Below are 23,942 nucleotides of genomic sequence, written 5' to 3'. Positions count from 1 at the left end.
TTAGGAGAAGTGTGAAAAGGGGAAGTTACTCTAGGCTTGATGACGGTCACAAATTGTATATTATTTACATCTAAAGCAGAGATTTCATGTGGGTGGAAGAGTCCTCAGTCAAGGGTAAGGCAAGACATGAAATAATGTGCCCTGCCCTCCATGCCAGTTGCAGAGGCCAAGTCAGAGGGTGGCAGTCCTCCGTCTCATGTTTCTTTGTCGTTTCTGATTTCCCAGGTGTCTGGGTTGTTTCCCTCCATGGAGTGGGTGGCTTGTGTCCTAGCATGTCCCTAGGTACAGAACGTGTCCAGGTGGGACTCTTTCAGGATGAGGCTCTTTGAACTGGTACCAGTGTTCTGCTCAGAGTGGGCGGAGCCTCGCTTCTCCTCCCTGCCGCTCCAGCAAGTGGATTTACTGCTCTGGGAATGGTCTGGGAGGGGGAAAGCCAAGGGGAAAGGGAGATTCAGCATTCCTGCCCATCCCCTTCTACTTGATCTGCACCTGCTTCCCCAGGAAGCCACCTTCCCCTCCCAACTCTACAACACCCAGGGGAAAAATCCTGTCACCATTTACTGACCTGAATTTTTGGGTCTTTAAGGATTTAACAAGAGCTGGTTGGAAAAACAGAAGGGCTTCGTGCTCAGAGAAAATAAAGATGAGTGGGGAAACGTACTAACGTATTGAGAAAGAGGTTTCTTATGCAGTAATTGGGACCAGACACTCTTACTGCATGTGTAGACACAAAGAACCCTAGGCTCTTGTTATATTTAACCTTGGGTACCAAGAAAAGCACTGAGATTTGGTGTTCAATCTACTTAATTCTGTTAATGGAGTTTGTTTCATCACTGTATAGGCAACTTGAAAGCAGAATTATACCTCAACCAGCCAAAGGAAAAGGAGTGAGGACCACAATGGTTAAGCCCACCTGGGCTTAATGGTTAACCCCACTTGGCTCCCAGTATGGACAAGCTAATGGGTCAACAGAAGGATGAAAGACCCACAGTAAGGGCTAAGGGAGTTTCAAGGACATGTGCACCATAAGGAGCTACATCATGGATGAGTAAGATGTGAGGACTCTGAAGGAAGAGCCAAATGAGGTGTCTGTCCAGTGGGGAGACACCCAGCCTGCAGGCTCTGTGGGATGGCCGACTCTGAGAGACCTGCCAGCACATCACTAAGATCTCATGATATGTTAGATCATTTACCAAGTTCAGACAGATTGGGACAAAACTTTTTTTTTTTAATTCTTGAGGTGGGATGATAATATTTGAACACAAGAAGTCGACTGTCAAACTTAGAGACAGAATCAGAGTGGGGGAACAAGGGACCAGATCATCACCTAGAAGGGAAAGTACTCTTATTTTCGCCTAGTGATAGGCAGGATGTGTGTGGTTCTGAGCTCTGGTTCTGAAAGAGAAGCAGCAAAGACAGTGATAAGGATCTCCCAAGTCACATATTCACTCAGGAGAGAACACATGCTCATCACTTGCATCTATGGCCCAAAGGGAGCGCTACTGTGGTGGGCAGAGCTGGGGTCCATGGTGGAGCTCTCTTAGGGTTCTTGAATCCAAATCCACCCCTTCTTAAACATTCTTCTCTACTCGTGACACCTACATTGTTAGTCCTCTGGAAGGTGGGTGATGGAGCTGGTCATCTCGACACGGAAACTGACAACAATGTACTCAAGTCACATCGAATCTCCCTAGCTCTGCTGAAGACAGAGACAGCTAGGCAGCAGGGCTTGGCTTACTTAGCAGAGAAGCCACATCCCAGAGCCAGGCCACCTGAGTAAGTGCAGAGCCTGACCTCTCCTGTGGACAGGACAGGGCACGCTGGCTGATTCAGCCAGTCACTGCGGAGGAAATGGGTGTTAATCCAGGACTCATCATGAAAAGAGCAAGGAGGAAGCCCCTTCAAGAAGCCAGATCAGGATTCCCTGGCAGTTCAGTGGTTAGGACCTGGTGCTTTCAGTACCAAGGGTGCAGGTTCAATCCCTACTTGGGGAACTAAGATCTCATGAGCTGCTTAGCATGGTCAAAAAATAAATGAATAAAATTAAAACAGGAGAGAGAGAGAGAGAGAGACAGAGGCCAGACCATCCATCCTCGCTCTCTCATTTCCTACTGCTGCTTCCAATGGCCATCAGGAGCACAGCGAGGAAGAAACCAGGCAAAGCCAAGACCCATCACTCAGGAAAAGGCATGCTCACAAAGAAAACACACACACACACATTCACTCAAGAGACGAGCACACTGCCTGCTGGGAAAAGATCCCCATTGGTTGCCATGAAGTTGGTTCATACTTCCAATTCTGCACTGGGTAGTTTGGGTGAGGCTGGTGCTCTGTGATGTTTGGGGGCAGAGGCAGGTGATTTGTCACACCTGTTGCTAACTGAAGAGACAGCAAGGCAACCTCAGAGACTGGCTGAGGGCTAGAGTATGGAAGAGAGCTCGAGTCCGTACAACCCCACGAGCTCTATATCCTGCTGTCCAACAGGCTACTGATCTTAGCACTGGAGAACTGCTGGGTCAGTGTTGCCATTTTCCAACTTGAGGCATTCATAGAAGACTAAGGCTTTTACAAATGTATATTAAACCACGAACTAAGATCTCTGGACGCTGCACGAGATTACAGGTGGAAATAAGGCATACCATGACGTAAAAGCCAGAAATTCCCAGAAGTTTGAAAGCAAATTTCCTTCAGAATCACTCTGACAAGAGCTTAGTTCCTACAGGGAAACTGGAGGTGCTGGCTCCACCACACTTAAGTGCCAAGGCTGCATCGAAGGAACCTAGATTATTTAGGGTAAATATAATCATGAATCTATTGCCAAGGCTGATGACAGATCAGGAAAGAGTATTATGGAGGTGCATGGAGTGAGAAGAGTTGAGGAAGGAACCACAGGTGAGATTTCAGTGGACCACATCTCAGCCATGATGGTAGGACACAGACACATACTTATTTGAAATGGAAGAGCCCAGAATGTGTGACATGAAAAGTGTCTCAAGAAAACAACTGTTATGGCGAAGAATTTGGCAGGGAAATGGTTGAAGATATGAGAGCGGTGAATGGGGACAAAAACACCCAGGGAAAAGTAAGGATATATAGAGATGGAAATGTAATCACAGTGCACTAGTTGACTCTGAGACAAACAGCACGACCATAATGATGGACACACAGATGGTCATCTGGCAACGTTTATGACTCAGCCACCAGCCAGAACTGAGACGGAGAACTGCAGTTATAGAATAGAATGCACAAGTTCTCTCCACCTTGGTGAGGGGAAATCAGAGCAGGAAGATGGAAAAGTCTGAAAATGACAGTGGAGGAGAGGTGAGGGAGGAAATGTGCACCAAGAGAGGGGTCCAGAGACAGTTTCCTCCAGCTGGGAGAACAAGGACTAAGGAATAAGTGTTGTATTGGAGCAAGGAAGCCCATAGAGCACGTCAAACAGTGACAGAATGGTCTGGGAGAGAGGGGAGAAGAGAAGTAGTAAGTGACCCCGATTCTCATCTTCTAAAGTGAGAAGTCAACACACAATGTCTAGATAAAGTCAAGAAACAGAAATATGAGGAAACAAGTTAACTATAAATAAGTACAGGGTGCAAAAAATAGCCCTGAAGACTGGGACGAGGAATTGTTTTTCCCTGTATGATTTTATTTTCTCTGACTACACACATTCCGTCATATCAGGGATGGTACAGGGGATTCATTCCACGACCCAACATGGACACCAGATTCCATGGAAACTTAATCTCATGGTCAGCCCTCCATATCCACATCCACAGATTCAACCAGCTACAGATTGTGTAGAACTGTATTCATTACAGGAAAATAAATCCACTCAGACTTGGACCTGCACAGGCCAAACCCATGTTGTTCAAGGGTCAACTTGATATGCATGCATCACTTTAAAATCTTAAGATGAGGAGACAAGTGAACAGGAGAGGCATATGGACACCCCAAGGAAGTTCCTATCTCCTATTTAACCTTTCTTTCTCTCAACTAGACCCTCATCTTAACCAGCCTGATTCCAGAACTTGATAAAGAGTACAGGAACCTCCATGTTTGTAATGCTCAGCTTTCCTCCAGCTTCCACCTACACTGTCAGCAAGCAGTGAGCACTAACAGAAGTCGTGATGCATATGAGGAATGAGAAAATGAGCTGGTCTGTCTACTTTGATATAAGCCTTCAGCCAGATGGCTGTGGAGTGCAAACAGGGGGAAATGAACAGGCGTGAGCTCACAGTTCTGATGAGTCCTCCAGGAACCTCCAGCTCAGCTCACACTCTAGAATAATCCTAAAACACTCCCTAATAAATGGTGACAATTTGGGCTCCTTCCCTCCCTTCCCCCTAGTCATCAGGCTCCCTGAGATGTTCTTCTCCCCACTCTAGCCTCTGCACCAACTCACCAGCGTCTCTAGACCCTTACCTCCTCTCTCCACCCTTCCTTTCTATCCTCTCACACACTAGGGTCCTTCAGGTCGGGGGGTCAACCATTGATGGTCCACAGGCCAAATCCAGCACAATGCCTGCTTTCCCAAGTGCGAGTTCACTGCAGCACAGGAACATCTCTTTATGTGCCATCTCTGGCTGCTTTCATCTGACAACAGCAGTTCTGATAAAGACTGGTGGTCCAACAACCCCTGGGCTAAGAAACACCTCATCCACCTCACAACTGGGAGATGCTGTATCTCCCAACCACGTTTGTACATGCAAGCCTCCTTGTCACACCAGATTCCGTACCCCACAGCATCACCAATCCTCATCTTCCCATGTGGATGACACCACTTGGCTGCTCCAAATCCCCAACAGGGCTCCCTGCCTGCAGCAGTGTTTTCCCAACTTGAACCCTCCCCCCGGCCAACCACCTCCACGGCCTTGACACAACCAAAGTCCTCCTACTTATGGTTCAGCTGGTGTTTCTAAACTCACATTCCATTTAAGTCAAACAGAAACTCTTCTATTAACACCAAAAGCAGGAAATCATAATACCTGCCATACACAGATGGCAACTCTACAAATCAACATAATGAAAACCCAACTGTAGCAGAAAACTTGAGGTGGGTACTGTGATGCTGTTGAAGTCACAAGTCTGCTCTGCCATTGTTAAAAAGAGAAGCTAGAAGAAGGGATGAGGAAGACACTCAGCTCCAAACTCAACGTGTCCTCCAGATGCAGTCACAAGACCCTAGTGAGAGTGAGAAGGGAATTGACAGGTGGTTCCGCCATACTTCCAGGCCTATCCATGTTCGTATTCCCCCTATAATCAGCTCATGCCACTCTCCCATCTTGTCTCCTAAACCCCGCTTCCAGTGCCACTGGGAAACCTCCAGCCACCCTAACAAGATACATCATTTCTTACTCTAAGTACTCAATATGCAGAAACCAACTAATAAAGAAAATTTGGTTTTCAGCTGAAGAGAATAATCTGGGAGAGAGAAAGACCCTGGAGATGAAGGACCCTGAAAGAAGCAGAACTTTTCTCACTGAGAATGAACCATTTTAGAATGCCCTAAAACTTATTTGAGAGGGTGCAGAGGAAAGCCTAAAAAACACAGCTCAAACTCCATACAAGAGAACTAGAAAAGTTAGTGCCAGATAATTTACCCAAAACAGCCTGCCAGCTTATTCCTCGAGAGGAAAAATTTCTACAGAAAGATCACTTCCGTAGAAATGCTTTTCTCCTCTGAAGGCCTCCATGGAATGTGGGTGCTGGTACCTCAGGTACAGGTTCACACAGTTTAATTTACTATGGTCATTTCTGAGGGCAGAAGAACTGTCCAAACCAAATGTATCTTCTACCTCACCTCAATTCAACAATAGAAACTCTCTCTGTCTTTGACTCAGAACTGAAAAATCAAACAAAACACAGCAAAAAAAAAAAAAAAACACTCACACAAATAAGGTAACTTCTCGACTTGGAGAAAGGCCTCAAAGCTGCATGCCCAGCCATCCCTCACATCTACTGACCAGCCCAGAGTTCCCTCAAAGATCACTAAGGAACCACAGTTTGCAAACCACTTCCCTGAACCCTTCAGACTCCCCTGGAGGAGATGGCTCCCCTCTGCCCATGTGGAACATGAGAGTACATAAAAACCTCAGGGGGCCACGTACCAGAGTCTAGCTTGGAGCATAAGAGAAAGGAGAGGGTATTTCCCTGGACCCAGAGAGGTCAAGGATCTAGAAACACAGAAAGAGACAGATGGAGCCAAGGCACTGTGTTAAACAGGGCCTCCCCCTTACCCCACCCCAGGGAAGCCCAGGGATCCATGGGGGTGCTCATCACGGCCCCAACAACACCTTCACGCCCTCTGCCTGACATGCTCAGGGAGGGAAGGCCAGGTCATTCAGTGTGGCCTAAGCCCTGTGCCCTTTTCTGCTCCATCTCCCTGGACACAGAACTAGGGAGGCCCCTTACTCAACACTAGAGACTCAGCTTCAAAAACACTGTTTGTCAACTCCCCCCTCTCTGACCTATTCCACTTTCTGGATTTCTACCCTATCCCCAAAGGATGTACAGCCACCCCCTAGGACCCAAGGTGGAATGGTTCCAGGACCTCCCAAGGATACTAAAATCCAAGGACGTGCAAGTTCCTTATATAAAATGGCCTAGAAGGATGAATAAAAGTATGCCTTTGTATCCAACGGTTTCACATTTACGTATTCAACCAAACACAGATGGAATTTTGGTTAGTTGCATGTACACGTGAGAACTCCATGGATAGAGAAGGCTGCCTATATATTAAATCATATTATATCAATTCACTTTTATTCCACAATAACCTCTTCCTAGTCAATGATATCAATGAAGTCAAAGAGGTCTGACTTCTGGGATGAATTGATGTTTTTCCCTGATACACATGAATTAAAATCATAATGACTACAAATGTAAAAAATGACCAGTGTGTCCTCTAAAATAATGTCTGCATGCAATCCATATGGCACCCCTGGGAAAATAAGAAATTTGATGTCTATGTCCAATATGACAGTCACCAGCCACCCATGGCTATTGTATCTACATTAATTATCATTAAATTAATTTAATTTAATTAACCTGAAATCCAGGTTTTGGTCACACTAGCCCCAGTTCAAGTGCGCATAGTTCAAGTGCCACATGAGGCTGGTCGGAGGTTCTCACAATGGGCAGAGGGGATGTAGAACATTCCCATCATCACAGAAAGTTCTACTAGACAACACTTGCCCTCAACACACACCTGGGGAGAAGAAGCCCTGCAGAGACTCTGTCACCTCTACATGCAGACTGAAGACAGACAACTTCCCACATCACGGGAATCACCATGCCATTGGGAGTGGGCTCCTCTGAGATTCTGCTTGGCTCTAGGTGTGTGCGATGGATACTCACCAAGTCACTGTCCTTGCATTTCTCAGCTGTCATCCCCTTCGCTTTCAAGGCTCTGGTTTCCAGGGGGGCTGCCTGAGTTTCAGAGGAGGTGCCCTGGGATAACTTATCTAATGTTTCCGTGTTCACCTCGGGGTCTACTTCCTGCTGAGGGGTGGTAGTTGAGTGCAGAATGGGACAGAAGTCACATATACACCGAGCATAGTAGTTTCCAGGACTGCGGGGAACCCTGCTCTGTGCAAGCCACCATGTGTTAAGACATGCCAACCAGCTCCACCCAGGTTACAGTGTGGGCACTGAATAGCTGGATCGAAGTCTTCCCAGACACAGGAATTCCAGACTGTGTGTGAAGATATGTTCATTTTTAAGAGTGAGAGAGAAGAGTGAAAAGGTTGGCTGAAAGCTCAACATTCAGAAAACTGAGATCACGGCAACTGGTCCCATCACTTCATAGGGAATGGATGGGGAAACAGTGTCAGACTTTTTTTTGTGGAGCTCCAAAATCACTGAAGATTGTGATTGCCACCATGAAATTAAAAGTCACTTATTCCTTGGAAGGAAATTTATGATGAACCTAGATGGCATATTAAAAAGCAGAGACATAACTTTACCAACCAAAGTCCATCTAGCCAAGGCTATGTTTTTTCCAGTAGTCATGAATGAATGGGAGAGTTGGACTGTGAAGAAACCTGAGCCCCGAAGAATTGATGCTTTAGAACTGTGGTGTTGGAGAAGGCTCTTGACAGTCCCTTGGACTGCAAGGAGATCCAACCAGTCCATCCTAAAGATCAGCCCTGGGTGTTCACTGAAAGTACTGATGTTGTAGCTGAAACTCCAATTCTTTGGCCACCTGATATGAACGATTGACTCACCAGAAAAGACCCTAATGCTGGAATAATTGGGAGCAGGAGCAGAAGGGGACAACAGGAGATGAGGTGGCTGGATGACATCACCGCCATCCAGCAGAGTTTGGGTAAACTCTGGGAGTTGCTGAACGACAGGGAGGCCTGGCGTGTTGTGGTTCTAGGGGTCACAAAGAGTCGGACATGACAGAGTGACTGAACTGACCTGAACTGATTTAAGTTTTATTAAATCATTCTGGAAATATAAGCATGTTCGTGAAGAAAACAGTATGACTCTTCCAATTTCATAATTTCCTAATTTAGACGAGTGTACACCCCCATGCACTTGCTATCACCCTGTTACAGCATAGTTGAGAGGTTTTCACAGACCACATGGACCACAAATCCTAAAACTTTTATTCTCTAGACCTTCATAAAAAAAAGCTTATGAACCCCTGCCTAGAGCTTCTCAAACTTGGGTCATTTATCTACCACCCTTGAAAAATTTAGCAATCCACTGACACATTTACTTGTCACATTATTTATGTTATTTGTATTTAAATATATTCTTTGAAGTGGAGACTTCTACTTCTAAATACAGAAATCTAGTATTGGCCATAAATGAGCACTAAGTATAAAATATTACTAATACATATTATTAATCAAGTCTTACTAGGTGGTGTCTCCAGCTAGAGTTCCTGGCCTGGGATCTGCTTGCCGTGATTTGGAAAGAGATTTAAAAGACAGATTAGTTCCAAAGCAGTACTTTGTCCTTCAAGTAAGAACTAATGATTGTTATAGCCTTGAGTCCAAGATGGGCTCCATGGTGGGGGCTGGCTTGTAATTGTACATTGTGTAATGTAGAATGGGGTAGAACATGCGTTTGATTTGTGTGTGTGCGTGTGTGTGTGTGTGTGTGTGTGTCTGCTTAGTCACTCAGTCATGTCCGACGCTTTGCAACCCCATAAAATGTAGCCTGCCAGGCTCCTCTGTCTGTGGCCTTTTCCAGGCAAGAATACTGGAGTGTGTTGCCAGTGTTGCCATTTCCTCCTTCAAGGGATCTTCTCGACCCAGGGAACGAACCCAGGTCTCCTGCATTGCAGGCAGTTTCTTTACTATCTTAGCTACCAGGGGTGCCCACATTGCTTTGGGCAGAGACAAATATTGCCCCCAGCAGAGAACCACAGCAAACCACATGAAGCTAAAGTCATCTGGGCTGTCATTACAAGCTCCATTCACACAAGTGAATGCCGCCAAGTAAACTGGAGGGTGGAGACAATGGTGCCTGGAGACTTGGCTATGTGTCTGCCTGCTACTCTCGTGTATGTAGCAGTCACTTGTGGTGAGTGAGCGTGGCAAGTGCCCTGTGATCCAGGAGGAGCCAAGGGCCCGTCCACCACAGTTGGGGCCAGGGGACACTCCTAAGTCCCACCTGACCGGGTGCAAGACTTCATGTGCTCGGGCAAGTGGGCCTTCTGGCAGGGGTAGTCAGAGTAGCTGGTATTCCGAAGCAGTAGAAAACGGCCTCCTTCTTGCAGTTGGTACACCACAGCTTCCTCTTGGTCTCCGCCGCTGCCTGCTGCTTCTCCAGCTGCAGTTGCTTCTTCACCTCAGCAATGAGCTGGTCCTGCTCCTGTTCTAGGCTCTGCCGCATCTCTGCCTTGGTCAGCTCTGCCAGAGGAGGGGATGGGAGAGGATACCGACTTCATCGCCCATCCCAAGCCATGGGCTCATTTACACCAGGTCCAAAGGTGAATCCTAACAGGTGTGAATCCTTGGGTCGGGGATGCCCTGGTCATATGAGCCCGTTCAGAGACTCACCCAGCTTCCCTGAGCTCCAATGTCTTCATCTGTAGAATGGGCATCCACCAGGCTGACCATGAATGTCAGCATGATCATGAACGTCAGGTCCTGAGGATACTGAAAATGGGGCCCTGCGGTGATTCTGCAGGAAGTACTCACAAAAAACCTCTGAAAAATGTCCACTCAATTCACTTTGAAATTTATCATTTGTATAAGCTTGTTTCTCTATCAAATACAGAGTACCTATGATCTGTAAGCACTGTTGTAAAGACTTTATAAACATGAACTCTTTTAATCCTTACTCCAACCTTAAGGAGGTGTATACTCCTATAATACCCATTTCACAGATGAGGAAACTGAGGCACACAGCTAAGATGAGCAGAGCTGGAGCTATAACTTGGGTATATTTCCTTTTTGATGTGTTTAGTGGCAGCAGATCTAATTTTCCAGACAGGGCATCAGGACTGATCACTGGGCTGACAGGACAATTATCCAACTGCTCAGGCTACTGAGACTTCTCGCAATTTTACAACAGGTCAGAGCTCACAAGCAGGAGAAGCTACCACAGCTGTTGTGATGAATTTGTTGCTGATGTTGGTATTTGGAAGAGAGGAAAACGGGTTTCTGCCAGCTCCTGCTTCATACCTGGTTTCTCCAGGTTAGACGTCCTAGGATTCTGTATTCTCCCTAAGAGTGGTAAGGCGGCCTGGCCTACTTTTGACTCAGTGTACATTTGGGCCTAACTCTAGACATGCCAAGAAGTTCCTGTCCAGAACCTTTGTCAGTGGAGGCCAGGTGAGCAGCATTTACCCAAGTTGTATTTCATGCCCAAGAGCTCCTGTTGGTGCAGCCACTGGAGATTTTTTTTTCCCCATACAGTTATATATTTATTTCTTGTTCAAATTCTCCATTATTATCTTTTTATTTTTTAAATATAAATTTATTTATTTTATTTGGAGTCTAATTATTTTGCAATATTTTAGTGGTTTTGTCATACATAGACATGAATCTGCCACGGTGTACATGTGTTCCCCATCCTGAACCCTCCCCACACCTCACTTCCCATCCCATCCCTCTGGGTCATCCCAGTGCACCAGCCCCGAGCACCCTGTCTCATGCATCAAAAATGGACTGGCGATTAATTTTGCATGTGATAATATACATGTTTCAATTCCATTCTCCCAAATCATCCCACACTTGTCCTCTCCCAAAGAGTCTAAAATACTGTTCTATACCATTGTGTCTCTTTCCCTTTCTGTCTCGCATTTAGGGTTATAATTACCATCTTTCTGAATCATATATATGCATTAGTATGCTGTATTTGTGTTTTTATTCCTGGCTTACTTTACTCTGTATAATAGGCTCCAGTTTCATCCACCTCATTAGATCTGATTTAAATGTAATCTTTTTAATGGCTGAGTAATATTCCATTGTGTATTTGTACCACGGCTTTCCTATCCATTCGTCTGCTCATTGACATCTAGGTTGCTTCCCTATCCTGGCTATTATGAACAGGGCTGCAATGAACACTGGGGTATACGTGTCTCTTTCAATTCTGGCTTCCCCTTTGTATCTCAATCCTCAGCCTGCAGATCTGTATGGAGACAGAAAGACTTATAAAGTGCAACTGGGTGTTTGCTGTCAACAGGGCTCGGAAGCTCCAGCTATCATGATACGGTTAATGTCATCTGCTGTGTCAAAGAGTGGGAAGCCTGGTCTCTACTGGCCTCCCCCAGATGGTTGTCAGTGGATTAATTCAAATTCATGAGAAATTCTGCTTAAACAAACAAAAAAACAAATACAAGTGGTCCATCTTTTCTAAGAGATGCTCCAGTAAAAGCCATTTAAAGTGAAAAAGACCAGATTTTCAAAATAAATAGGACAGTAAGTGACCTACCTATGAACAAGTCCCATTCCTAGAGCATGGTCATAAGTCCAATTTCTTTGTAGAAGTCCAACAAAGTTAGCCTAAGCAACCAACTCACAAAATCAGCTAGATAGTACAATACCAGGTACATCACTGCTGCTTTTATGCTTGCTTATGGACATCCTGGGCTTGAAATAAAGATACTGTAATAGTGCGCTCTGTACAGTAAAGCGCACAAAGCACAACGACTTGTAGAGGATGTGTGCGGGTGACAATGTACACCAGGGAGGTGAACTAACTTACAGCATTAAACATGCAAACATTCACGTCTTTCAAAATTCGTAACTTGAAGGTTCACACATAAGAGACTTCAGTTCCATTCAGCCCCTCAGTCATGACCAACGCTCTGTGACTCCATGAACTGCAGCATGCCAGGCCTCCCTGTCCATCACCAACTCCCGAAGTCCACCCAAACCCATGTCCGTTGAGTTGGTGATGCCATCCAACCATCTCATCCTCCGCCGTCCCCTTCTCCTCCTGCCTTCAATCCTTCCCAGCACCAGGACCTTGCAAATGAGTCAGCTCTTTGCATCCAGTGGCCAGAGTATTGGACTTTCAGCTTCAGCATCAGTCCTTCCAATGTACGCCCAGGACTGATCTTCTTTAGGATGGACTGGTCGGATCTCCTGCAGTCCAAGGGCCTCTTAAGTGTCTTCTCCAACACTACAGCTCAAAAGATTAAATTCTTCTGTTCTCAGCCCTCTTGATATCCCAATTCTCACATCCATACATGTCCACTGGAGAAACCATAGCCTTGACTAGACTGACCTCTGCTGACAAAGTGAAGTCTCTGCTTTTTAATATGCTGTCAAGCTTGGTCATAACTTTCCTTTCAAGGAGTAAGCATCTTTAAATTTCATGGCTGCAATCAGCATCTGCAGTGATTTTGGAGCCCAGAAAATTTGAGTCAGCCACTGTTTCCACTCTTTCCCCATCCACTTGCCGTGAAGTGATGCGACCGGATGCCATGATCTTAGTTTTCTGAATGTTGAGCTTTAAGCCAACTTATACAGAAATACATACACACACATGAATTAGAAAAAAGATCTTATGGTTAACAATACCTCTGAGAAAGGGTGGAGAATGAAATATGAATTCAATCAAGACAATAGATTTTTGTGTGTCTAGGTATCCATTTCACTTCGTTCTAAGAAGACATGTATGCACTGTCTGTAAAATGAGAAAAGAAAAAAGAAAAGTAAAACAGCAAGCTGCAAATTAATTTTTAATAATAATGCCAAATGGAACGTGTCAGGCCTCTAGGATACAGTGGCCAGGCAACCAAGGGGAACTAAACAAATAAAACAAGGACTATTTTTCTCCTGTCCATGTGGCAAAAAAAGAGCTGGTACCATGGAGTGCAGAGTAGGGAAGCTCGGTATATTTCACAGCCTGTCTGTTCTGATATCTCGTCCTCTTGGAAGACTGAGGCTGCTGCTGCTGGCTTTGCTGTGACTTCTGCTGGTGCTGCATCTTCTGCATGTGCCTCTTTTGGGAGGACGTTTGAAACTTACTTGATGAGGTCCGCACAACCTGTTGCATGACCAGGGCAGTCTCCTTCGGTAAAACTGGCCTCTGCTTTTTCACCGGGTTTCTCGTGCTGCTGGTGGCGGTGGTGGTGGTGGCTGGGCCGTAACCGTGCAGATGGTGCTGTTGGGCAGGGGCCCCAGGCACTGGAGAGATGAACATGCATCCCCAGAGAGGATTCCCTCGGGTTCACACAAAAAAACACGGATGCAAGTCAGCATCCTTGATCTCAGACAATGTGCCTGGACATCAAACTGGGTTCAATAAGGACTGAAAGTGAGGTCCCTCAGTCGTGTCCAACTCTTTTGCAACCTCATGGACTGTAGCCCTCCAGGCTCCTCTGTCCATGGGATTTCCCAGGCCAGAATACTGGACTGGGTTGCTATTTCCTTCTCCAGGGGATCTAACTAACCCAGGGAAAGAAACCTGGGCCTCCAGGATTGCATGCAGATTCTTTATTATCTGAGCCACCAAGGAAGCCCTTAATGACAACACCCTTTTTGAGGGGCTCAGCATGCTTCCACTGCATGACTCCATGCCTGTCATTTTTAGATTTCTTTCACCCAGAAAAGACGTGAGTTCTTGACTATTCTAGGGGACATTTTCATTTAACTGTCATTCTAGGAAAACCAAGGAGTGTGAAAGGAAAAGAGTGCTGACAGGCTGACTTTTCCACCCGAGGGGGAAGGGGGGAGGGGGTCTTGGTGGTTACACAACTGACTGTTCCTCTTGCTCCTCCGGGGAAGAATTCAGCCAAAGTCCTGGGCCAGAACACAGGGTGGGGCTGGGAGAAGATCTTTACCTAGAATGAGGTTGCCCCCATCCTTTCCCAGGACAACCTTTCAGATATCGGTCACAGCCTCTACCCCTTCCCCTTGCAGGGGCAGAAGTGGCTTTGAGCTTGCCCCTTGTAAAAGGCAGAGATGCCACAGGCAAGGCTTCTAACTTGCAAAAGCAAAAGCAACATTTGCGCCTCTCTTTTCTGCCATGTGATTAAAAAATATACTGTCCTTGTGGATTAGCTAGTCTGATACCTCCTTGGGCAAAGGGCAACCACAAAAAGGTCCTTTCTGTCTCTTGTCTTGCCAAAGCAAACAACTGGCTTTGAGCAGAGTGGTAACTGCTCTGAAAGAGTCCCATTAGAGCTCTTTTCCAAATTAAAAAACAAACAAACAAACAACAACAAAGCAGGAGTATGCAATCTGAAAACTTTCCAGGCTTGACACACTTCTGGGGAGTTTTCATTTATACACTAAACGTTTTAATTTCTAAAGGATATGCAAGGTTTACTCAGGCGGTGGGGAGGGAGAGGAAGGGCCATGGAAAATTCCATTTGTCCTAAAACTTTGGGAGTATATACTCACCTGCTGTTTCAAAAAGAAATGAATTTCTTAAAGGTCAACACTCCAAAGGCGACCCCACCCAACTAGCCTACTTATATCAGGCCTAGGTTACAGTCTTGTACATTAAAAAAGGACTTTTTAAGAGAAGGATGGCAACGACTGATATGACACCTGTACGTGGAGTCAAGGTCCTGAAGCGAGCTCCCTTAGCCTCTGCTCTGGGATCTCTAGCTAGAAAAGCCATCTTTCGATCTGAGGATTCAGTTTCTCTGTATAAGCTCCACTCCTAACTGAAGATCACTTGGAGGTCACCAAGCACTCTTCAAAACACCAGTCACTTAATAAACACGTAAGTGAAAGCACACCTTTGAAAAGATGCTCAACTGCAGAGTCTGACATGAAGCCAATTCTTCAAGACCGAAATCATCCTCAGGTGGCTCTGGATTTCAACTTCTGTGAAGTTCCTCTAACTGACTTCTTGTTTCAGAATCATCCTTTGCATAAAATTCCCACCACGTTCAGAGGATCCTAGAGAAACTTCCTTCCGACACCAGTGAGAGGAACAGCTCAGCTTCATTTTATCACCTGGAGGGCTGTCTATTTGGAGGGGGGGCATGAGCTCTCTTAAAGTACTCATATGTTTTTTCGCCTTTTCACTTCAACTGCAGGAAGCTCAGGGCCCAAAACGAAGAGTGACTTTGCTAATTCTGAAGGCTGACATAGTTATTTCTGTATACAAACTTTCCCTACATCTCTCACTATTTCATGTTCATTTTTCTCGGTGTCTTGATTTCCATTTTATCGGTATATCTGAAATCCTTTCTGGAAGCAGTGAAAAAACCCACAACTAAACAAACAATGTACTTCAGAAAGAAAGGAATAGTATAAATCTGTCACTCATAGGAACACTGCCATCTGGGACCCAACAATTCCACAAACTTTATTGCAAAATGCTACTCCCATTGCTTTCTGCAGCATCAGAAGTGCTCCCTCAAACCCCAATCCACACAGAATTGGATGTTTCAGATGCCACTCATAATTTTAAGGGATGAGGTGGTGATCCATCCTTCCTGACTGACTCAACTGCTCTCTCTCTTCCTGCCCCATATCACTGAGAGATATTCCATCCTCTTTCAATGAATTCCAGGAACTGAGGTTCAGCAACAGTTCACAATGATACAAACACAGAGGGTAAAAGCTCAAAACCCATCCCCCCTCCTGCTTTAAGCAGTGAGATTAAGAATACCCCAGGGGACACAGAACTGAGAAGATGGGTCCTGTCAGAAGCTGCCCATTGTCTGTTTTGTCACTAAGTCGTGTCCAGCTCTTTTGTCATTCCATGGACTATATAGACCACAACACTCCTCTGTCCATGGAATTCTCCAGGGAAGACTACTGGAGTAGGTTGTCATTTCCTTCCCCTGGGGATCTTCCCAATCCAAGGATCAAATTTGCATCTCTTGCATTGGCAGGCAGATTCTTTACCACTGAGCTTCATAATTACACCTGGCTATCCGTGTATGTAACTCACAAAGTACAAGAGTTTTTATGGCTACAGTCTCCAATTTGTTCTTAGGCCACGTTTTTCCTGGGCCCTTAATTAATTCTTATCTTTCTTGGGCATATCAACACCCACTTGCCAAGCCAGCTGAGAAATTCACTGACTGCTTCACCAATGGGCTAAATATCTTTTAAATCATTCCTATGATCCACTGGTATGGACCTAAAAGAAGCGGAAGATATTAAGAAGCGGTGGCAAGAATACACAGAAGAACTGAACAAAAAAGATCTTCACGACCCAGATAATCACGATGATATGATCACTCACCTAGAGCCAGACATCCTGGAATGTGAAGTCAAGTGGGCCTTAGAAAGCATCACTAGAAACAAAGCTAGTGGAGGTGATGCAATTCCAGTTGAGCTATTTCAAATCCTCAAAGGTGATGCTGTGAAAGTACTGCATTCAATATGCCAGCAAATTTGGAAAACTCAGCAGTGGCCACAGGACTGGAAAAGGTCAGTTTTCGTTCCAATCCCAAAGAAAGGCAATGCCAAAGAATGCTCAAATTACTGCACAATTGCACTCATCTCACACGCTAGTAAAGTAATGCTCAAAATTCTTCAAGCCAGGCTTCAGCTATACGTGAACAGTGAACTTTCAGATGTTCAAGCTGGTTTTAGAAAAGGCAGAGGAACCAGAGATCAAATCGCCAATATCTGCTGGATCATCGAAAAAGCAAGAGAGTTCCAGAAAAACATCTATTTCTGCTTTATTGACTATGCCAAAGCCTTTGACAGTGTGGATCACAATAAACTGTGGAAAATTCTGAAAGAGATGGGAATACCAGACCATCTGACCTGTCTCTTGAGAAATCTGTATGCAGGTCAGGAAGCAACAGTTAGAACTGGATGTGGAACAACAGACTGGTTCCAAATATGAAAAGGAGTACGTCAAGGCTGTATATTGTCCCCCTGTTTATTTAACTTATATGCAGAGTACATCATGAGAAACGCTGGGCTGGAAGAAACACAAGCTGGAATCAAGATTGCCGGGAGAAATATCAATAACCTCAGATATGCGGATGACACCACCCTTAAGGCAGAAAGTGAAGAAAAACTAAATAGCCTCTTGATGAAGTTGAAAGAGGAGAGTGAAAAAGTTGGCTTGAAAGTCAACGTTCAGAAAACTAAGATCATGGCATCTGGTCTCATCACTTCATGGGAAATAGATGGGGAAACAGTGTCAGACTTTATTTTGGGGGGCTCCAAAATCACTGTTGATGGTGATTGCAGCCATGAAATTAAAAGACGCTTACTCCTTGGAAGGAAGGTTATTGCCAACCTAGATAGCATATTTAAAAACAGAGACATTACTTTGCCTACAAAAGTCCGTCTAGTCAAGGCTATCGTTCTTCCAGTGGTCATGTATGGATGTGAGAGTTGAACGGTGAAGAAAGCTGAGCGCTGCAGAATTGATGCTTTTGAACTGTGGTGTTGGAGAAGACTCTTGAGATTCTCGTGGACTGTAAGGAGATCCAATCAATCCATCCTGAAAGAGATCAACCCTGGGTGTTCATTGGAAGGTCTGATTTTGAAGCTGAAACTCCAATACTTTGGCCACCTCATGGAAAAGACCCTAATGCTGGGTAGGATTAGGGGCGGAACGAGAAGGGGACACCAGAGGATGAGACGGTTGGATGGCATTACCGATTCGATGGACATTTGCTTGGGTAGACTCTGGAAGTTGGTGATGGACAGAGAGTCCTGGCGTACTGCAATTCATGGGGTCATAAAGAGTCAGACTCGAATGAGCGACTGAACTGAACTGAACTGATGTTCCACTGCAGGCTTTGCCAACATGCTTGGGGTGTGGCAAGCTTGAAAGAAGCCACTGCTGGTTCAGTCCCTAACAGCAGTAAAGGGAGAACTGCTAAGACTCAGGCAGCAGTTCACAACTAGGTGAGATTTAGCTTTTTCAACACACTTTTGAAGTCCTCCACTGGGTAGATTCTACTGACATCCAGTTGGTAAAGGCCAGGGATACTGCTAAGCATCCTTCAATAAACAGGACAAGGAACTGTCCAGCATAAAATTTCACTAGTGCCAAGATTGAGAGGCCTGGGGCCCATGTCAGCTAAATGCAAATATGGCAGAAAATGGGCTCAGGTACGCATCATATAATGCTCCTTGGATTTCTACAGACCTAAAGAAGAACTCAGCAGTCTGGTGCAGCTCACCCAGAAAGCCTTATACTCTAGTAAGAAAATGTATTTTGAGATGCCTGGGCAGTGTGAGGGGAGGTAAGGGAGAATAAACTTATCAAGGTCTTTGAACTGAACGCTTTTATCAATTTCAGACCTGTCCAATGTCTTAGCATCGATAACCACTTGAGACATGAAAGTGAACATATTGGAAAGGAAACTGCTTAGGTTCAAAATAACCTGACTGCTGGAAGCAACTGTTACTTTCTAAGAGACTTCTTCTCCTGTGCTCAAAATCAACCACATTGGGTATCAAGAAGGTTAAAGGTAGGCAGGCCCAGCTCAAGTCCTTTTCATGATCAGTAACTAGCTAGATGACTTGGAGCTAACCAAAGCTTTGTTGTGCACACTTCATGATGTCTGAGGGTGACATGACATGTCATAGTATAAATGGCAATGTGACATTCAAAAACCAAATCAAGAAACCAGAAACTGATACAGTCACTTACCCTCCTGCTTGGGAGATGTTTCTTTGGGTACCTTCCTAGGTTTTCAACCCTCCAGCGCAGAAAGGTCTTCTCTTAAATCTATGACAAATGCGCTCTCTGAATCAGAATCCAGGCCCAAATGCACTCTTGGGGAGTCAGTCTCACCTTTTCCCTTCAGATTATCCTTTGTGGGATGAGGAAAGGGTTTTGCTTTGTCTGAAAAGTCCTTCTCAAGCTGATGCCTCATCTTCTCTTTGACTGATCTTGAGTCCACTTTCTCACTGGCTGGTGACGTGCTTTCAGCTCCTCTTCCATCTCTACTGGATTCGACAATTTGGACTTTTTTTTTTTTACAACAGATGGCTCTTTTTCCATCTGAAACAACTCTGTGTTTTCAGCATCTTCTGGCTCATTCTTGGACCTCTGTTCTTCATCACTGATAGGGTCACTTCCGCTACCATCTGACTTCTCAATATCCCTGGAATCGCTGGGCTCGACAGTCATGTAAACATCTTCTGAGATTTCATTTATGCCTACGTTAAAAAAAAAGAAAGAAAACAGGATGTAGCATACTCACAGAAAATGGAGCAGGGCCAGAAATCCACAAATATTTAACATGCTCAATGCTGAAATTAAAAAAAAAAAAATCACATTGCGTCACACTGGCCTGGTGGTGTTAGCAGTAGACTTAAGTTGCAGGTGAATACAGGTGACAAATCAAACTTGCCTGGAGAGTGTTTCAGTTACTGACATTCAAAAATGACATCAGACCAAACCACGTGAATATCTAATTTATACAGAGCTCAATCTTGGCAGCATAGGTAACAACTGGGAAAGATAGAATGGGAGGGATGAAAGGGAACACTACACAGGATTTGTTAAAACTGATCAATTTTCAGTTCAGTAGAGTTCAGTCGCTCAGTCTTGTCTGACTCTTTGCGACCACATGAATGGCAGCACACAAGGCCTCCCTGTCCACCACCATCTCCCGGAGTCCACCCAAACTCATCTCCGTTGAGTCAGTGATGCCATCCAACCATCTCATTCTCTGTTGTCCCCTTCTCCTCCTGCCCTCAATCTTTCCCAGCAGCAGGGTCTTTTCTAATGAGTCAGCTCTTCGCATCAGGTGGCCAAAGTATTAGAGTTTCAGCTACAACAGCAGTCCTTCCAATGAACACCCAGGACTGATCTCCTTTAGAATGGACTGTTTGGATCTCCTTGCAGTCCAAGGGACACTCAAGAGTCTTCTCCAACACCACAGTTCAAAAGCATCAATTCTTCAGCTCTCAGCTTTCTTTATAGTCCAACTCTCACATTCACACATGACAACTGGAAAAGCCATAACCTTGACTAGACGGACCTTTGTTGACAAAGTAATGTCTTTGTTTTTTAACATGCTGTCTAGCTTCGTCATAACTTTCCTTGCATGGAGTAAGCGTCTTTTAATGACATGGTTGCAGTCAGCATCTGCAGTGATTTTGGAGCCCAGAAATATAAAGTCAGCCACTGTTTCCTCATTTATTTGCCATGAAGTGATGTGACCGGATACAATGATCTTAGTTTTCTGAATGTTGAGCTTTAAGCCAACATTTTCACTCTGCTCTTTCACTTTCATCAAGAGGCTTTTTAGTTCTTCCTCACTTTCTGGCATAAGGGTGGTGTCATCTGCATACCTGAGGTTATTGATATTTCTCCCAGCCATCTTGATTCCAGCTGGTGCTTCCATTTTACAGATTAGAAATAAAAGAGGACCTGAGAAATGCCTTGTCCTGGGACACAAAGAAAACCAAGACAGAGAGGCGAGACCAGAGACATGGGTTCTTGAATCACCACTTGGGCTCTTCCCACATATTCCAAAAGCATTAAATCTTTACTCTTTGTGTCCAGGACTCAAAGAAATAAGCCAAGCCTTAAAGCAGGGAACGCAAACTCACAGCCCAAGAGCAACGTGGGGCGAGCAGACGTGTTATTTAGGAAGCAATGATTTGACCCAATGCTTTCCAATCTTTCGTTATTTGTTGCTTATAACTTAGAATGTGCTGGCCAATTCAGAAATCTGGAAGTTTCACACAGAAATAACGATTTTAGGCTTGCCTGAAAGAGCAGAAGACCTGGCCATTCTGGGTCACAGGGCTTCAACGCTGGCTGGGGCTGAGAACTACTGGCCCATTTCGGTTGGGGGAGCACTGTCTCCAGGTCATCCAGCTGCCCAGCCCCCATCTGGCTCCCTGCCCAGAAGCAGAGTCAACAACCATTGTGCTTCTACTGTTTCTCTACTTGTAACTGAGTCCAGAGGAAAGGCACCCATTTCCATGTCTCAAACAAAAGGAAAACAGAACAAACAACAGGAGTTTCCTACATATACAAGCAAAAATGGGGAAAAGTCTATTTCTAACAATAATTTCATTTAACCTGTTTATGTTTCCTACTACCAGTAGTGACTGTCATCCATCTGTAGGTAAATAATCCGTTACCCTACAAGTTTGAAAAGAGGAAATCCCCATCAACTCTGTATTGTCTTCATTCTAGAGCAATGGTTACCATGAGTGGGATCATGGAAGAGAAAATCGTAAAAGGGTAAGAGCCACAAACAGCCCAGCAGGATCAGGAGTGAACTATATCCACCTCCGCCAGGGCTCAAAGGGAAAGAATCTAAAAACCAAATCTGGTTTGATTTCTGGATCTCAGGGCTGGTGCAGTTGGCAACTAAAGGTCGGACCCAAGAATGACAAGCATGACCACATTTGCTTGGATGCTGGAGCCCAAAGGAGGTGAATTCAGATCCTACTCCTCTGCTTCTATTAGTTGTGTGACCCTGAATGGGTGAACTACCTCTCTGAGCCTCAGTTTCTTCCCCTGGACAATGGGTTTGGTAACACTTTCAACCTTCCAGGGCAATCTTTGCACAGTGCAGGGGGGATAGGAAGTCCTCCGTAAATCCTTATTGACAATAACAAATCGAGGAGCTAGACTAGCTGCCTGGAAGAACCCAAGAAAGATATGGACTGCATAGTTCATCCACGTCACTCAATGACCTAACCAAATGGGCAACCCAGCAAGGAGTGCTTTGGTTAGACAGCCTAGGTGACACCCAACTACAGCTCCTTTCTCACCGAAAGGTCCAGAGCACCCAGTGAAAAGGAAACCTGAAGATTCCTTAAAAAACTGTGAATAGAATTGCCATATGACCCAGCAATCCCACTGCTGGACATACACACTGAGGAATCCAGAACCGAAAGAGACTTATGTACCCCAATGTTATTCAAAGCAGTGTTTGCAATAGCTAGCACATGGAAGCAACCTAGATGTCCATCAGCAGACAAATGGAGAAGCAGGCTCTGACCCATGCACACAATGGAATTTTACTCAGCCATTAAAAAGAATGCATTGGAATCAGTTCTAATGAGGTGGATGAAACTGGAGCCTATTATACAGAGCGAAGTAAGCCAGAAAGATAAAATACCAATACAGTATATTAATGCATATATATGAAATTTAGAAAGATGGTAATGATGACCCTATATGTTAGACAGAAAAAGAGACACAGATGTAAAGAACAGACTGCTGGACTCTGTGGGAAAAAGTGAGAGTGGGATGATTTGAGAGAACAGCATTGAAACATGTATAGTATGTGAAATAGATCGGCAGCCCAGGTTCGATGCATGAGAGAGGGTGCTCAGGGCTGGTGCACTGGGGTGAATGACTCTGAGGGATGGGGTGGGGAGGGAGGTGGGAGGGTCGGGATGGGGAATGCATGTACACCCAGGGCTGTTACATGTGAATGCATGGCAAAAGCCACTACAATATTGTAAAGTAATTAGCCTCCAATTGATATAAATTTTAAAAAAGAGGTAAAAAATAAAAAGAAAAATTAGAAAATATTTTAACTCAGTGATAATAAAAACACAGTGTATCAGAATTCATGAGATGCATGTCTAGAAGTGTTCATAATTTTAAATGCTTGTATTAAAAAAGAATAAAAGCCTAAGGCAATGGAAAAAAGAAAAAAAAAAAACTCCCTCAAAGCTTTCAGCAAAGGCTATGTATAGGAAAGGTGAGGGATGGATGTGATTAGCTCTTGCAAATTTCTTGGTGTCAGATCTTGTGTTCTTGAAGTAAGTGGTGGTCAGCTAACTGTGTTCCTGTAATCCTCGAGGGAAGCAAATATTATTCCCTATTCCCTATTTCCAGAAAGGATAGGTCCCAAGCTTGACATTCACCCTCCATGGTACTGGTTGGGATGTGGGGGTTCCCTGGGCAGGCCGGTTATCCTAGTCATGAAGCATTCATCTAGCACCCACTCTTGTTACTTCCAGCAGTGCCCAGTCCCAGGTGGAAGAGACAGTTCTCAGCTCTCTGAGCCCTCCTCTTTCCAAGGCCCCCATACACTGTCCAGCCACCTTCAATGAGGGAGCCAGGTATCCAGCATGTAGCTGACCCTCAGCCTCCTCAGTCTACCCAGTTGGAGAGCTGGGTCCTGTAGACTGTGACCCTTGCAGATTGCCACAATCATTTGGTCATGGAGGTGGGGATGGAACACGTTGGCCATTGCTTTGAAACCTGGGCCAGACCAGTCAGTGGCTTCAGCAAAGGCTCTGGGACTCTGCAAGACACAGCCTGTTCCCAAGCTCCACAGTTCATTCCCCATCCCAAGGCCCAAGGGCCTAGAGGGCTCTATGGGAAGGCTGTAATATATCTCACTACACTCTGCTCAGAGGCTTTCTGTGGGTGGTGTTGGGGTTTCTAACTCCACTAAAGGTCTTGGGCTGAGGCCTAGCAGCACCGTTTTCCATCCTGCCTCTATTACAGTATCTTCCTTGATGAGCTTATTCAACCGGTGACTAAAAGTTGGTAACTTGGACCATCACGGGCCATTTCCAGTAGCCCGAGGACCACATTCTACTCTGTTTCTATAATGCAGGGATTTCAACTTCATCATGTGATGTAAAAGATTTCAT

At 45.0% G+C, this 23,942-nt stretch overlaps 1 pseudogene; it reads right to left on the bottom strand.

Moving 5' to 3' along the window:
* Positions 1 to 278: 278 nt before the first annotated feature.
* Positions 279 to 23,211, bottom strand: LOC145537568 (MYND-type zinc finger-containing chromatin reader ZMYND8-like; annotated as a pseudogene).
* Between the last annotated feature and the right edge of the window lie 731 nt (positions 23,212 to 23,942).

This window comes from Giraffa tippelskirchi, chromosome Y (assembly GCF_054371585.1).
Source record: "Giraffa tippelskirchi isolate mGirTip1 chromosome Y, T2T-mGirTip1v1.2.pri, whole genome shotgun sequence".
Taxonomy (NCBI): domain Eukaryota; kingdom Metazoa; phylum Chordata; class Mammalia; order Artiodactyla; family Giraffidae; genus Giraffa; species Giraffa tippelskirchi.
This window is presented reverse-complemented; position numbering and strand designations above follow the sequence as displayed.